Source organism: Haliaeetus leucocephalus, unplaced genomic scaffold, assembly GCF_000737465.1.
Source record: "Haliaeetus leucocephalus isolate CR32 unplaced genomic scaffold, Haliaeetus_leucocephalus-4.0 Scaffold506, whole genome shotgun sequence".
In the NCBI taxonomy this organism is placed as follows: Eukaryota; Metazoa; Chordata; class Aves; order Accipitriformes; family Accipitridae; genus Haliaeetus; species Haliaeetus leucocephalus.
Window position 1 is genome coordinate 8,541,161 of NW_010972942.1, and position 16,796 is coordinate 8,557,956.

Below are 16,796 nucleotides of genomic sequence, written 5' to 3' on the forward strand. Positions count from 1 at the left end.
CATATGGTGATCTAGGGAAGGAGGTGTTCACAGCATGGAAAAAAGCCGGGGGATCGTGCCGCTGTGCCAGCCCTTTGGACGATGAACTGAGGCACCTCTCAGGGTGTAACATGCCTCTGGGATGTAATTCTGGTAAATTTATACTTACCTGTGGTAGCCCACAAAAGCCTCCTGTTAATAGGCTAGGTGTGACACCTGATGCATCTGCAGAGGACATCTGATGGCAACAAGGTGAGGTCTCAAGAGTCTGCTGCAGGTTTTCCCCTTTCTGTTTGCTGAAGCACGCTAACACGGAACAGATAATAAACAGCACAGCCACAAAAAGAAGCTGACAAAACAAAGATAAACCCGTCTTCTGCAGCCGGGCCTAAGCTGAAATATTTTTCTGGCAGGAATATGTAGTTCAGAGACATGAAAAATTAGTACAGGTTTTTCTGTCAAAGTATTATGAACCACAGCAGTGATTGCTAGGTAAAGAAACGCAGAGGCTTAGCCGTGCTTGCAAAGGCTGGATGAAAAGTGCCAGGAAAGCCACACGTTGTATGACCACACTGCAACAAGGAGGAAGAGAAGAGCAACGCTCAAGAGGCTGTGGAGCCATGGGGCGGTCCTCAGCAGGTCTTCAGCAGGGATTGCTTGGGCTGGACTTCGAAGGAGTCGCACTGAGAAAGCCCGGCACCCTCCTGTCTCTCCCTGGCAGTGCTGTCACCCTTCTCTTCCTCGCCTTCCACACCCGCAAGGGAAGACCACCAACACGCACAGCTGTCCACCTCCAAAGAGTCACCAAGCCAAGCCTCACAGGGGGACTAACAGACGGCAAGAGGACCTGCTTTAACCCCAGTCCTGGACAGAAAGTCTGGGTGTCTGCCAGACATCACCAAGAAGAAAATATCATTTTTTAATGATATTTTTTGCAGTGTTACTTGCCCGGGAACGTTACCTGGCTTTGTTGACACAACCAGAACATTAGGTCCTAGAGATATGCTTGGTTTTACAGACGTTGCTGCAAACTCCTCTATTTTTGCAGCCGAATAGCAGCTTGCAGGCTGTCTGTGGACTGACGGCCAGGAGAGCCTGGGAGGCTGGCTGCAAAGCAGTGGGTTTAGGAGAGGGATTTGGAGGAGGAAAGAGAGGTTGAGTGATGTCCAGGTTCAGGTTTCAATGCCATAATGACATCCCTGGGTTTTGCATTCACAGAATTCCCCTCTGCAACCTCTTGTACCAGTGCTGTGAAGCGCTCATGTGTCGGTCACAGAAAATCTGCCCTGTGGCTCTCGCATGGCTGGAAAACAAAGAGAAAAAGCATATTTTTACCAGAGGATAACTCCCATGTGACTTACCTCCCCACGGAGCCCAGCAGAGACAAAGCCCGCTCCGCAAGCACCAGGCTCCTTGCCCAGGCGTCCTCACCCGGACCTGGTGGGTGGTGTGGAGCATCCCGGTTCGCGGGGCGACGGTGCCCTGGCCTGCCGCCACCCCACCTCCCGCCTGTCCTCGGGGACGAGCGAGCACCCCGACACCCAGCCCAGGGGTGGGCAGACCCCTCCACCGGCAGCCACCTAAAGCAGGTGGGCAGCTGCCCGTCGTCCCCTGGGCAGGGAACGACACCCATGCCCACCCCGCTGCCTCCGGCAGCTCCCCACACTCCCGAGGCCGGCAGGGCTTGCCTGAGGACTTTGCTTGACAGCTCAGCTGCTGGAAGAGGACGGGGCTGGTGCGTGCCCTTGCGGGCCAAGAGAGGGGAGCAGCCACCGTCGCTGGGACCCCCAGGCCCACCTGCCTGTCTCCCCCCAGCTTTGCCCTGCCTTGCTCACCTCTGGTGAGAAGTCCTGGCTCCCCAAGCAATACAACATCCTAACACAAATGAGGCTGCTGCCTCCATTTCGGCCCACCTGAATGTGAGATTTAGAGTAAAATGACAATGCAGCCCTCCCCTCTCCCCATCCTGCTAACTCTGCTTGGTTTTTGGACTTGAAAATATTTGCATTTGTAGACAAGCATCCCTCGGGGAGGTAGGAGGGAGGCTCTCCATCCATCTCACCTTTCATCTGTGCCCATTTACCCTGCAGTGAGCAGTCTCTCAGCAGCGGATGGTGAGCACCAGCATTTCCACCTACAGCCAGCATGTTGCAGAAACTCAAATTTCACTTACATTTGCTACAACTTACTAAGCCAATGAGCCAGCTATAAGATGAAGCCCTCCTACCTATACAAGTGCAAACTGCAAGCGGTATCTTGCATTTCGTGATTTTATTGTGATCGCTGAACATCCCACGATAAATACTGAAACTACCCTTGTATGCGACTCAATTTATGCAGCCAAAAAGAGCCTTTGCAACAGACAAGTGCTTTCAAAAACAGTTGCCTTTTGAGACTGACAGTTTTCCACTCAACATATATATTTGTCTTTGTGTACCTCATACATGATGATAGGCCATATGTGGTCAGTATTTGGAGACCTTCTAAAAAGAATCTGAGAGGCGGTTTCAGATCTCCAGGAAAACAAGGGCCAGCACAGGACATAACAACATCTTTCAAAATTTCCTTTTGCACATACAAAATCAAAGCAGCAGGGGCAAGCTCAAAGCATTTCTAAGGGTGAGTCCCTGGGAGCACATCAAATGTGCAGGAGCACAGGATTTCAAGGACAAGCTACAAAGATCAGTCAGAGGGATGATGTCTGCCCTTTTCTTTCGAGTAGGGGATGGACACTGACCCAAGCTGAATTGTGCTTGAAAGCAGCCTTCTCTGGGCTTAACCATGCTCAAGGAGCTTCCACAGTTTGCAGCAGACAGACAGAAACATAGAATAAAAGGGCAGATGAACTAGATTATAATTTCTGTTCCAGATTCATCAGCAGTACCAACATAAATTATAGTGGACAAACCTCAGAAATTTGGATTAAAAGACCCTGAAACAGGGAGACTCCGTGGACGAACTCCATCAGGGAGTCACCTCTCCTTGCCGTGGCTCTGCCACTGGCGGGACACGAAGCCATGGGGTCGCTGCTCCCAGCTGCCTGCCTGGGAGAAGGAGGGTCCTATGGCTTTCTGCTGCCCTCCAGCAATGCCAGCAGGCCAGCGTGGACCTGAGTGTCACCTGGCTTTAGGGGCCACAGGGAAACAGAAAGCCCAACCAACAGAAAGTCCTGGTTTCCTCACAGTCCTCGAGATCAGGATGAGAAACAGTGGTCAGGCCATACCCTTTCAGGGAGGCAGCGTGGCCCTGAATGGTGATTAAGATGAGGTGTTTATCATCTTCCCTGCAATTGCCTGTATTCCCAAAGTCTCAAAATCAGCGAGCCTGAAAAGACAGGCTACTGGTGCTGTGGAACTAAACATGAGTTTAGTGGTTCAGCATCTCCCTGAGCCATACACAACTTTACAAGCCCAGAGGTTCCCAAACCCTCATCCCCTCAACACATTACTGGTAGAAAGAGATGTACATTTCACAGGCAAGGCATAAAAGTATGTCCAAAGCACTGCATGGAGAAAGAACTACATGTGGGGAAGAAATAGCGCCGCACTACTGCCTACCTAAAAATAGGTCTTCTCCAGGGCTAGGGACAAGTTTCACAGATAACAGGCACAGGCTTGCTTTTCCACACCCCCAAATATGCCCTGCAGTGAGAATGAGACGCGAAGGAAGAAAGGATATAAATAAAACAAAACCAGTTAGAAAAATGAGAGAACACACCAGTTAGAAAAGTTGGAGAATCCTGCTTCCTGTTGGAGGTAAGCGACCAAGTGCTTTACTATTTTAACACAGTCCCCTGCCTTTTAAACGCAGCCCTGACCCTTTCCCCTCTACTTTGCTATCACGGCGTCCCATGGGAGCCTGCTTGTGAGTCATCGCTACATGTCTCCCCTGCTAGCAGAGAGGAAGGAATGATGGGTCCTCCTGGAGCTCCTGCATTTTGTGGAATAATATGGATGTCGAGTGCTGGGTTAGCAGTGGAGGAGTCGGTACTGTCACAGAGGGGCTGGACGCAAGTGGCACAGCCGGGGCAGTGCTAGGGGGCCTCCCAGGCATTCCAGAATTTAAGGAAAAGGCTATTGCAGAATTATTACAGTAGGAATTTTGACTGGGGTACAGATTTGATTTCTGTTCTGGCCTTAACAGGCCATAGCACTCCCCTTTAAACCCCGCTGCTCCCACCCCAGCTCTGTTGTTAGGAAAGGGGAATGATGTTCAATAGAGAAGCGGCTTGTGTTTCACAGCACAGATCCAGCTCAGGCTTCCCAGCTGGTGTCAGCTCATCACTTTGCAGAGATACAGCCCTGTCCCAGTGTCAGGTTTCTCCCCAGCCTTGGACTGCTCAACACAAGCCACTCTTGATGCTATTTCAGTATGTGCCCTCCATAGCTCAGCTGGCAGAGCAGAGGAGCATACGTATTTTTTTCTCCAGGACAATGCTGAGGTCTGTAGTTCAAAGGAGAGACTGGTTTTAAGGTTATACTCAGCACATGACTTTACACCACACCAGAGACCTGCTGAGACTCTGTCCCAGCTCCCTAGGCTGGTCTAGGTTATGTTTTCATCCATCCCCATCTTGAGGGTCATTCCTCCAGGACAGAATAGAGATTCAGTGCTGGGAGACAAAGGATTGAACATTATGGTATTAGAACTAAAGAAATATACTGTGTGTGAGGGCAGGAAGGTTTTTACACAGCACAACATTACTTGAACAGGTCAAGTGCCTGCTTAGCACATGACTGGTGACAGAGGTGGTACCTCTGTCCTTTAGCTTTTTTTTCAAACTCCTCTGTTTTCCTTTCATGTGTTCCTTTGCCCTGTAAATGCTCTTTAGGCATATAGCAAAACCAGCATGACTACTCATTTCTGAGTGCCAATGCCTTTTTTTCTTTTGAAAGTCATATTAGAAGAGGAAGATTGCCTTTTGGCCATTTTCCAGCCAAGTTCTTTCCCCCTCTCCCTTACGTGAGATCCACGTGAGCGTAGGGAAGTGCAATGCATGACAGAGAGATGCAGGTGTTTGCAAGGACAACAACAGCTGGAAACACCTTCAAGTCAGGCAGGAGTTGAATGAATGCACTTTAAGCTATGATCAGGGATGCCATCCACTGTGACATTGTGTTCATTGTACCAAGCAGCAGTCTATTAGATTAACGTCTTTTTGAATTATCACTTCAGGAAGCATCTCAAACATGCCGGCCCACATCCTCACACATGGTGTTGCATCCCCTTCTCCCATCAGGCTGTTCCCCAGGAGTCAGCCTTTCTGATTCTGGCTGAGTTTAGGGAATGCAAGGGAAGAAAGGGCAGACAGCAAGTTCTTTGGCTACAGAACAAATCAGATTTTGGGTGCCTCTTCAAGGGCTTTGCCCTTGCCATGGAAGGGGCAGCTTTGCAATAAAATCTGTGTTTTGCATGGGCTGCCTGAGGATGCACATCTCTCACTGTCTAGTCCTACCTCCCTGCAGTCAGGGTTGGGCAATACCAACAAGTAGTTCATGGCAGCAAACAGCATCATAGTAATCTGATTTGGGGCTTTCTCCCCCCTCTCTTCCCCCATTCGCCCCCTGCCTCCACCTCACCCTGCCAAGCACAGCCTGTCCCCAGCCCAGAGGGCAACGCGGCTATCAGCGGGGAGGGAGGCTGCTCTGGTGCAGGTGCAAAGTCAGTCCTCTGATGGACCTGCTTGTTGTGAGTTTTGCCTCCTCATGCCACTTGTGTTGCTGTTTTTCTAATGCCGTGCGGTTGCATCTCCCTCACCTCTGCCCCACTGCAGGTGTGCATGGAATATTACTTCAGGGAAACCTTAGGAGGTGACAAGCTGGAGCAGTACACAGCATGTTTCTGCTGCTTCTGATAATCCCAAAGACTGTAATGCAAGCATGAGACAGGTGATAATAGATTTATGTATGGGTAGGCTACAAATCACATCTCTTCCAGTTACATACATAGTATGGCCTTGGTGCTATTTCCATCCCTAATCATTGCTATGAAGCACTTCACAGTGAGGCGACAGCTTTGCAGCAGCATCGCATTGTGCAGAAATTTGTATTCAAGGTGCCTTTTAGGCCTTGGTTCCCCATATCCCAGAGTGATGCGTCTGCCACTTGCCATCACGCTGCCAGGACTGGGGCCACTGCCATCCCTGACCTCCACCAGAGGTAATCCCCAGAGACCTCACTCCTGCTGCCAAAATGGGGCAGGCATGGCAAACACTATCCTTTAGCACTCCAGAGAACATGTCAAGGAGCCTGACATGAGTTAGGTGGCCACAGGTAAGAGTTCACCATAACCTTCAGCAAGCAATGCCAGGGGGCAACCAGTAACACTGAAATCCCACTTAATGCAGAAGAGATGAAGCAAAAATGCAAACAAAATCATTTATCCTTGAAAAATCCATTAGTATCCATCCAAATTACATGATATTATGGAATACTCAGAGAAGCTCCTACCCTTACTCATCTAAACCAGGAAGACCTCTCACCCGTCACCAGCTGGTGTGCAAGTGATTGCCCTGAGAAGGCACAGCGCTTCCTTAAAAGCTTCCTCTGCACATCGTGGCTCAGGTTGCATTCATTGGGGTGCTCCTGATATGTCAGGTCTCATAGGCAATTCCTTGGGCTCCTGGCAGACTTTAATCTGAAATGCATCCAGACTGGCTGCTCATTCCCAGGAACTGAAGTCAGCCATCGTCCACTTCCAGGGAAGTATGAACGTCTCAGTCAGGCATGAAGAAGGTGACAACTCTCCCATCCGTTCTCTGGTGACTTCTTAATATGCTTCCATGTGAAACGCTCTTTACACCTGTGAGGGACTGAAAGAGTTAATGCCTCAAACATTGTGGTGGGGCAAGTTCTGCTTAGCGGGGAACTCTGTGTAACAATGAACCCTGCCTAGCAAGGAACCCCAGGTGAGAAGCAGCCCATGGTCAGCACCCGTCAGCACAGGAGGGGGAGGCCGTGCCGGAGGGTGCGCAGCTCCCTGTGCTGGTAACGCTGTCCTGGTGTGCTCAGCAGGGACATTTACTCTCCAAACGGCCCCCGAGTCCCAAAGGCTCACCAACTGCTCATGACACCCAATTAGCCTAATGAGTTCGAGTGCCCACCCGAAGGAGGGGCAAGGATGACAAAAGGACACAGAATGTAGCCCCAGGTGAGTGAGTCCACTGGAATGGGACTCCTCAGCTGACTGAACCAACGCTGGACCCAGGACTGGTGAAATCTTTCTCTCTTCCTTCTCTCTCTGTCTTGTTCTCTCTTTCCTTTTCCATAATCCCTACACCTCATCCCTTTAGACATAAACCGTTGACCAAGTCTGGGACTAAGCGTGGATCCAGCCACCCCTGGGCTCCTCTCTGACATGGAGTCTAGAAAGCAAGGGGGTCTGCTCTGAGCCTTGTGACTCAATGGGAGGGCTCCTCTTATTGCCTTCCCTGAACTGATTCCCAAATAAGTAAGGCCTGTAGTCTATGTTTGGTGATGTATGGTTAGCACATGCTACACAGTTTACTGACATAGTTTCATGCCAGTTTTGGTGGTGAGCATGCCAACTCTTGTTGTGAATGAATAAAAGTTGTGTTTTGTGAGTTAAAGGATTCCTGGTGTTGTTTCACCTTAATCCTGACCTGGGAATCAGCAAACCTGAGTCATTGTCCTGAGAAACTGCCACATGACAACACCTGACCCTCACAGGTTGCACCAAGCTCGAAATTGAGAAATAAAGCGTGTGTAGCAGGGAGCTCCACCTTTTTCTATCTTAGCGATTCCATTTTCGTCCTTTCCCTCACTTTACAGCTGGGGAGGGTTTCTGAGGGAAGCATGCCTGTCCAGCATGTGGGAGGCAGCAGGATCAGTGCCTCTGCTCTCTGGCCCTGGGCTGGTGGTGTCCCCACTCCTCTCTCGGCCCCCCGCGCTGCAGGAGCCGTGCAGGGGGGCAGAAAGGCGCTGAGCTGTTCTTCCAGGGTAGGGAGGAAGCTGTGCTGCCAGCTGGTTAACGGGTATCTCCGTGCGGTCGCTATGTGAAGCCGCTTCGTAAAACTGGAAGGAGAAAGATTGCAGAGGCAAGTGGAAGACGCAAAGGGGAAAAGACACAATAACAACGTGTCCTGGTTTCAGCTGGGATGTAGTTAACTGTCTTCCTAGTAGCTGGTACAGTGCTATGTTTTGAGTTCAGTATGTGAAGAATGTTGATAACACACTGATGTTTTCAGTTGTTGCTCAGTAGTGTTTAGACTACAGTCAAGGATTTTTCAGCTTCTCATGCCCAGCCAGGGCACCTGACCCAAACTGGCCAACAGTGTATTCCATACCATGGGACGTCCCATCTAGTTTAGGAACTGGGAAGGGGGGGGCAGGGTTTTTCGCCGCTCGGGGACTGGCTGGGCGTCGGTCGGCGGGTGGTGAGCAATTGCCCTGCGCATCATTTGTACATTTCAATCCTTTTATTTCTAATGTTGTCATTTTATTAGTGTTATCATTATCATTATTAGTCTCTTCTTTTCTGTTCTATTAAATCGTTCTTATCTCAACCCAGGAGTTTTACTTCTTTTCCTGATTTTCTCCCCCATCCCACTGGATGGGGGGGAGTGAGTGAGCGGCTGCGTGGTGCTTAGTTGCTGGCTGGGGTTAAACCACGACACAACGTAAGAAAGGAAACCACCTGTGCGTGCACAGCGGGAAGTCCCAGGATGTCCTCCGCATTGAACAAGCCCTTTGAAGTGATTCCTCAAGCCCAGCACAACTCTCCCACCTCCTCTTCTACTTCACAGCAACCTGCTTTTCATCCTTCCCACCTCAACTTTTGACTCCTTTATCCCCTTCCATGAAGGGAGTGGACTGTCTCACCCTCTCCCTGAAAAGACAAGTCCTGTCAACCACAGAGCAGCCTCCGCTTGAGCAGGCAGAAACTGCTCCCCTCGCTCCTGATCCCAGCACTAGCTTGAAGCAAGACATCTCCTCCAAACCAAGGCTGACTAGGCGCACACACTTTGCCATATGTCCACCAGAATAATGATAGCAGGCAGGGCAAAGAAGAGATGTTTACATTATTAGAGGAAAAAAAAAGAGAAAGAGAAAATGGTGGCATTCAGGCATCAAGCCAGTGCCTTTCCCATGACAGCACTCTGGCTTAGTACTTGAGCCAAGGTATTGTTAGCTGGCCAGGTAATGCTAAAGGAATGAAACCATTCTTATTTTTGCCAAGAGGGAGAGACCAGCATGTCTCCTGGATAGGGAAGAAATAGGAGGAGCTCCATACTAAAGCAGTGGACCTCCCTGGAAGGGAAGAATTTGGGTTTTTAGGAGGAAATTAGACATGAGAGGTGCTTTGTTCCCCCACGAGGAAGTACTTCTTGGTCAACACAGCCTGAGGTGGAAGGTGTGGAGGAAGATAGCGTCTCTGCTCCTCAGTGTGTTAGGAGAGCCTGCGGCAAAATGCCTGGATATGAGGGAATGGCCTTGCTGATTTAATCTTCAAAGCCAGTAACTGAAGCCTGGTTTTCTCTCATTTCTCCACCTACCTCTTTTATAAGTTTATCTATCTTGGCAGCTGTGAGTAAATGTTTTTATTTGCTTTTTGTCTTAACCTGTCTCAAATTAAATATGATTTCAGTGTAATTGGATACTAATGACCCGTTCCTTGCCAAAGGATGTGGTAAATCTCCACGTAGAGCTTGGGGCATCTTACAAGCACTCTGGGTTGCCAACTTGTTCTCCATAATATCCAAAGCATTACTGAATGTGCTTTCCTTCAGCTGCAGGACTCCTGTGGACAGGCAATAGCCAGGAGGGGATAAGTGTCTTCTAGAGATGTATCACGCCTTCTCATTTCCAGCTCTTACCTGTATTCACTCCCTCCCCAGGCCACTAGCCTGATTTTCCAGCTCTGGCTCCAGCTTTCTCCAGGCACAATGATGGTTCCCTGCTTGACCAAGGTTTTGCCTCAAATCCTTATTCTTGGCTGCAGCCCTCTCTGGGGTTTGAAAAGGGCCCATCTCACTGGGACCTGGCTTCTGAATTGCAGGGCACCACAACACAGCTGTTCTTGCACGCAGTACATGCAGCATTAGGCAAAACTGAGTGGCCTTGTTTGCTCAGAGCAATTCTGTTAGAAGTGCGTGGAAATCTGAGAAACTACCCTTGTCTAACATCATCCTTCATCCCATCATCGCAGCAGGGGTAACATCCCTGGGACTGCTGAGCGAATACATAGGAGCTCTCTATCCTGCCTAGCCTGGCCACGCGGTGGATCATCTCTCTGACTGCCAACTGGAGGAATAGGTGCAGGTCCAAGCTGCCCAACTAGAAAAAAGGTGCCACCTCCACCCCCGTGAACTCCTGTTTGCAATTACATTCTTCCTGTTGTTATACACCCACCAGCCATTTGGACATGCTCACTCCCTTTCATTCACTTTGTGGTTTTTCATTATTAATTCAGGCGAAAAAACCCAAAACCCATTTGCAAAAGAGGAGCTATTTGCAAGTCTCTGCTTATGAAGGAGCTGCTCCCCTCAGTGCTTACCCCTCTGCACTAGCCTAGGGCAATCAGGAGGAATTTGGCCTTGTCTTCACCGCCCACCTTACTAGCACCTGCAAAAAATAAAGAGAGCAAGAAAGAAAATAAAGAGAGGATGAAAATAACAGCTTGAAAGTGAGGTGTCTGTGGAGGCAGACAGCAGCTCTGCCTCTCACCTACTGGATACCTGCTCCACTTCTCACACCTTGCTCCCACTCCACGTCTTCTGCTTCGTTGTCTCAGCATGATCCTTCTCTTTCGGGCTGCAGTTTGACAAGCAACTGCAGGGGGCTGAGCTGCTCTGGCCAGCGGGATGGGGCAGCCTGTGCCTCACCTTCCTTGTGCTGGCCCCAGCTGCAAGGTCCGGTCGCTTCATTTGCACCAGCTGAACTGATTCACCTCACTGACTGTTAGAAAATTACCCATGTCTTTGCTGGATTATCAAGTTGACTGAGGTGCCTGGAGTGACCACAGACCACCAGAGCAAGGACAAGGCAAGCTGTGTAGCTGGGTGCAGTGGAGAAGAGGGAAGGAGAAGTGAGACCTCGTTACTTTAGAGCAAGGAGCTGCTAAACTGGCTCATCCTCCTTTCAAACCTCACCCTCAACATCCTCATTGTTATCCAGAATGTAATACCTTCAGTACTGCACAAGATGGTCCATGACTTGAAGGAGCGCTCACAAGCAAGTCAAGCCAAAAGTCATCACTTATCACAGTAGTCTGGCAAAATCACTGCTGCTGAGGGAGGTACAGTAGCAATGTGTGTTCAGATAGGAGCAGGATGGGATTCACATAACCTGCTGCCAGGGAAAATGCCGGGAGCTGTTGGAGGCAGATGTTAATCACTGCAACCCTAAGGAATGGAAAAAAGAGCCATTCATGTTTTTTCATGCCCCCTAATGTCCAATGCTGGCTAACTGGGTTTTTTTGTTGGTTTGCTAAATGAAGCTAGGCTAAATGTGTGGAGCTTGTTTTCAGTAGCTGGGCTGTCTGTGGTACAGACCTGTTTATGAAAGCCTGAATGGACAAGTGTCAGGCCAGAAATCAAACAGCAATCAAAGGCTACTATCCGAAAGAATCCAGCAACTCACTGACACCCAGGTTATTATCACTGATGGGCCAACACTTTTGGCTGCCGTAAGGTCAGTGAAGGGCTCAGAAAAGCAGGCAGCAAAGCGTCACCAAGAAGTCCTGAGGCTGAATCCAAAATGTTACTAATCTGTGAGGTGTTCCCTGGCTCTCCCTGGAAAACCAAAGCTTACTTTGCACCTGATTGACAAGGAAAATCTGGAAAACAAGTTCTGGGATGTTGTGGCCTTTGCAGAGCATACCAAGTGACCGGGACCACAGCCACTGGGGCACTGGTCTCCTTCCTGAAGCACCAGCATGGTGCTTTTTATGGATTCAAAGGCAAAGCCCTTCTTGGCAGTCCAAAGAGAATTGTCTGAGCTGCAGGAAGAAAATATGGGGTACAGACCAAGAGTAACTCAGAGCTTGGGGCAGGAACTAACGTGCAGGCGTGAGTCAGGCACGCTGTAACGGGAGAGGTATCGGTGTGACAGTGGCGGGGGGGTTACCTGGAAGACAAGGTGCTGATGCTATCTTGATATCTTCGGAGCTGCCCTTATTCCTCTGCATGGATCGGCTCTGTGCTGCACCACGCAGCCTGTCCCAGCCCAGCAGGCCCTGTCTGTCTGCTCTGGGGTCCTTCTGCAGAGGCTGGACCAAGCGTGGGGTGAAGGCTACATACAAGACTCTTCTGCTACAGCATCGTGGAAGCAGAGGCAGATCCCACCTCCTCCATCCACCAGCTGGGATTCCTCCTCTGGACATCAGGGGAGCAGACAGGCTCTGCTGGCCCCAGGGGCTGCTGGAGGTGGGAGGAACAGAATTTACGAGCGAAGGGGCATGACACAACTCCCAGTATTTGGGAACTGGATGATACAAGGATGTTTTTCTTTTTTTTTTCCTTTCGGCATAGATATTGCAGCAGGTGACACGATGTGACTTGTTCCTCGCTTGCAAAGCTCTTCATCACGGTGGAGCAACACCAGATACGGAGCTTGGACCCGGATGCCGGTGGGGGAAAAATGGCATTTCTACTCCACAACCTCCGCCCCGCTGCTGGAGAATTTCGGTTTCCCCACTCCAAAAACAACAGCGCAGCAAAGGATTAGGGACGGGAGCAGCACCGGGGGCCCAAAACTCGGGGATCAGGGTGTGCAGGACTTTGATCCTGCCCAGTAGACCCGCGTTTTGGGGGTGTTGGGCCTCGGGGCGGCCCCGAGGCCCAACACCGCCCGCGCTGCCCGGTGTTGCCGCTAGGGGCCAGTGGCGCAATGGATAACGCGTCTGACTACGGATCAGAAGATTGTAGGTTCGACTCCTGCCTGGCTCGCTGGTGTCACTTTTACTCCTCCCGACCCCGGCCTGCTTTCCCCCCTGAGGTTCCCACTCAACCGGGCATGGATGGAAGCTTGGAGAAAAAACAAACGAACCAACGGGTGGGAAGCTGGAGACATGGATTTCCTCATTAGGAGATACCTTTAGTTAAGCTGGTACCTACACATCCTTGGGAGCTTTCAACTGGGTCAACTCCATCTCCAAAGAGATTTATTTCAAAAAAAATTTTTGCTAATTACATGGATCTTTCCCAACCCCACTGGGAACCTCAGCACCAAAGTCTATTCCTGGCATCTTCCAGTTTTCCACTATCACGCTCTGGTTCAGCTGACTCCAGAGGATGCTCGCTCATCTGGCTCCTGCTGCTGAGATGGGGCAGGTTTGGCTGCTCTGGGGAGCTAAAAACCATGTCTGAGTGCCCAGGATGTCAGTTGAGAGAGCTGCTGTTAGCTGAGTGATAACTAGGTAGATCTGGTGACCCTGAAATCCCATTTAAGCCAGGTGACAAATAGGCACAAATAGAAGCATGTGTTCACAGTATTCAAAACAGATACACTGACAAGAATACTTAAGTCAAGAAATAATAAAGTTTCAGGTATTAACAAAATCAGGAAAGATGCGCTCTCATTTCCAGTGGTTTCCCACCTATGTGATCAGCAGGACATCTTGTCCATGCAAGTGCCATGTATCTGAAACTGCATCGATCAGCCAGCACCTCATCATGCCGGAACGTTTTCACTCTCTCTCCTTTGAAATCCTCCAGGAGTCTGAAAAGTTTTGTCCTCATACTCTTAACTCCCCTGAGATTTATTCTATTTCCCCTTTCTCCAGGAGAAGAAACAGCTTTTGCTTGAAACACAAACAAACCTTTTCTTACAATGCAGGAGCTGAAAATTTCTTTTTGTTGGAGCAGGTGTCTGTGTCCCCGTCCCCCCCCTTCCCCCATGTTAGGCCATTTAACAACACCTGACCCAGCTGTTTGCCTGCCCAACCTCACACTGGTGACCCAGTGTATCAGAGTGAAATGTCTTAGGAACAGGGTTTTTATAATCTCTGGCATCTTTTGTTATTAGGTGATACAAATGATTGAATAGGATATGCGCACACAGCTCATTATTGGTCCTTGCTGGAGACAAGATACAGAAATAATTAAGCACTTGCAGGTAACTGTTCGCTAATAATTTGCTCCTAAATGAAGTATTCAGCAAGCTACACTATCATCCAAGCACTGAATAGGCTGTTATTTTAGTAAAAAGCATTTAGTACCTTTAGATACATGAGCGTGTCCTAGAAGAGTGGGAAGCTGAGCCAAGCAGTTACATTAATCTAACAGGGCCATAGCTCAAGAGGCAGAATAGTTGCTTAACATATGAGTCCTGAGACTGGGGCCTACATTTTCTGTGTTTTGGGGTTTTGTTTGTTTTTTTTTTTTCTTTTCTGGCTTTAATTCTGTTGTATTTTTATCTTTTTTTTTTTTCTTTTTCTCTGCTTTCCTTTTCCCTTATGGGTAATACACAGCTACACAGAAACACACACATGTCAATACTTTCTGGGTGGGTGGGAGAGAAAAAATGTCTCAGAGACAGAGTTGAAGGGGGAAAGGAGATAGTCCTTTCTCCAGAAGAAGCTCTGGGTGTTCTTTTATTTTGTGAGCTATCCTTCAGGAAATGGAAAAAGGGGCACCACCGAATGAGTGAAAAGGAGTGAAGGAGTTTGCATGAACTTCTGCAAAAAGTAGGAGCAGAGACATTTATATAGGAAGGGGTGAACCTTAACGAAGAAAAAAAAATCAGTCCTGTGGCCCTGGATGGAGTCTGTGCCCTGTCCCGCACTGGGGAGTGGCACAGGGATGTGCTTTTGGACTGTGGATTCAGATTTGACTGCAAGTGCGTGCAAACATGTATGGGATAACGGACAGCTAAGGAAATGGACGCCTTTCCTATATTTCTGCTCACCGGGGTGCCTCCATTCCCTGCTGCGCAGGCTTTTCACACCTGGATTTCTCCTGAGACAGTTCCCAAGAGGGATGCACTGCACCATGCTGGAAGAGCAAGGAGAAAAGGTTGGTGGGGTGCGTGTGCGCGTCCATACGGACACACAAAAACTTACTAATTAACAGACAGGTAGCTGGGGATGTAATGCATAAAGCATGTAACTAGAGATCAGAAGCTTGCAGGCCCGACTCCTGCTGAGCTTCACAAATCTGTTTCCCTGCTGATAATCTTGCTTGTACTCAAATTCCCCCACGATGAAAAAAACTACAAGCTTCTCCTTCGAGCCGGAATCGAACCAGCGACCTAAGGATTCCCGCTGGGCTGCGCCTCTACAGTCCTCCGCTCTACCAGCTGAGCTATCGAAGGGAGCTGCCCGCTGCCGCCCAGCGGCCGCCCAAGGTGCCGCCCCAATCCGCGCAGAGTTTTGAGCATGCGCCGTGGGAGGGCAGCAGCCGGGGGGCTGAGCAGCGCATGCGCGCAGCCGGCGTGCCGCCGGAGAGGGGTTTGCTGAGCGGGCGGCGGCCGGCCCCCTTGTCGCGTGCGGGGCCAGTGGCGCAATGGATAACGCGTCTGACTACGGATCAGAAGATTGTAGGTTCGACTCCTGCCTGGCTCGAGTACTTTTTGGTGCCTCGGGTCGCCTCGCCACGCCGCGTTTTCGCTCGCCCGTGGAGAGGAAAACCAAACCGGCCTGGCCTCTCTCCCTCCCCAGCGGGCGGCCTGGGGGGGACACCAAGACCCCATCACACTTACACGGAAGCTTTCCATGCACAGAGCCCTTAGGCTGGCCCTTTTGCAAAAAAAGCTATTTTTGTTTTCCTTTTAAACAGACATCTCCCACGTTATGTATTCACCAGAAAGTGTGCCAGATGCAACTCCCAATTACTACGTTACATGAGCATGAGCAACAAGCAGAAAAACGAGGGTCTCGAGGACTTTGCGTGACATGGCGGGGTCTCCTTCCCTTGTGCCACCTCTCGCCTGTCTGCACACCCTTGTATCGTGACTGTCACCAGCACCGCTCACAGACATAGCAAAATTAAGGATGCCGATCGCAAACGTTAGCAGCGCTAACGAGCTACCTCGGTTATTTATTCATAACAACATGAACCACTTCTGAGAGTAAACTTGCAGGGAATCCACAGGTTGCAGCTACTCCGAAGCTGTGGAGTATTCTCAAATCTAATCATTGGGGATTCCTCGCCTCTCCTGGTTGCAAGCTGTTCTCTACATGCTGCGTAGCTTTTATATACGTCAGAAATGGGGTTTTGCAAAATCATACACTTTTCATTCAACTGCACAAAGAGGATGCTCTCGCGCTTCTCAAGACTAACGGATAATCACTATGTAAATAATAGTTTTCATCACAGCAGCGTTGCTTGCTGCCTTCCGAGACCTCACGGTTATTTTCTGCAATGTCATTCGTAAGAGTAACTGTACTGTTTCAGGCCAATAATGAGCACACTGCTCCTCTCCTAGCGCCTAAAGGATTTTTCCCAGTGTAATTTATTGGTGCATTAATTTGATTAATTTGCTGGCACAGTTAATGCGTCTGACAAGATGCATATTTAGATCGTTTGAAAAGTTTAGGCCTAGACGGTGTTTCACAGTTTCTACCGTTGTCATTTTTGCTTTGGGAGACAAAATAACCCAATCGACGTGCCGGGTGTTCAAACGGTGCTAAACGATGAGCACAGAGGACAATCCATCCCCTCCGCGTGTGTGCGACAACGAACGGGAGACGAACGGAAAAACTAAGGCGAGCCAGGCAGGAGTCGAACCTACAATCTTCTGATCCGTAGTCAGACGCGTTATCCATTGCGCCACTGGCCCCACACATTCCTTCTCTTCCGTCGCTCTCCTCTCTACCCCCAAGCCCCAGCGCCGCGCCCCGCCCCGCCCCGCCCCGCC

General features: G+C 49.8%; 4 non-coding genes across 4 annotated transcripts; 2 read left to right on the forward strand and 2 right to left on the reverse strand.

The window, feature by feature from the left end:
- Positions 1-12,813: 12,813 nt before the first annotated feature.
- Positions 12,814-12,886, forward strand: TRNAR-ACG. Its single transcript has one exon. It is a non-coding gene; the product is annotated as a tRNA-Arg (tRNA).
- A 2,274-nt stretch (positions 12,887-15,160) lies between these two features.
- Positions 15,161-15,251, reverse strand: TRNAY-GUA. The gene is given in 2 exon segments: positions 15,161-15,196; positions 15,215-15,251. It is a non-coding gene; the product is annotated as a tRNA-Tyr (tRNA).
- A 177-nt stretch (positions 15,252-15,428) lies between these two features.
- TRNAR-ACG lies at positions 15,429-15,501 on the forward strand. Its single transcript has one exon. It is a non-coding gene; the product is annotated as a tRNA-Arg (tRNA).
- A 1,144-nt stretch (positions 15,502-16,645) lies between these two features.
- Positions 16,646-16,718, reverse strand: TRNAR-ACG. The gene has a single exon. It is a non-coding gene; the product is annotated as a tRNA-Arg (tRNA).
- Positions 16,719-16,796: the final 78 nt, after the last annotated feature.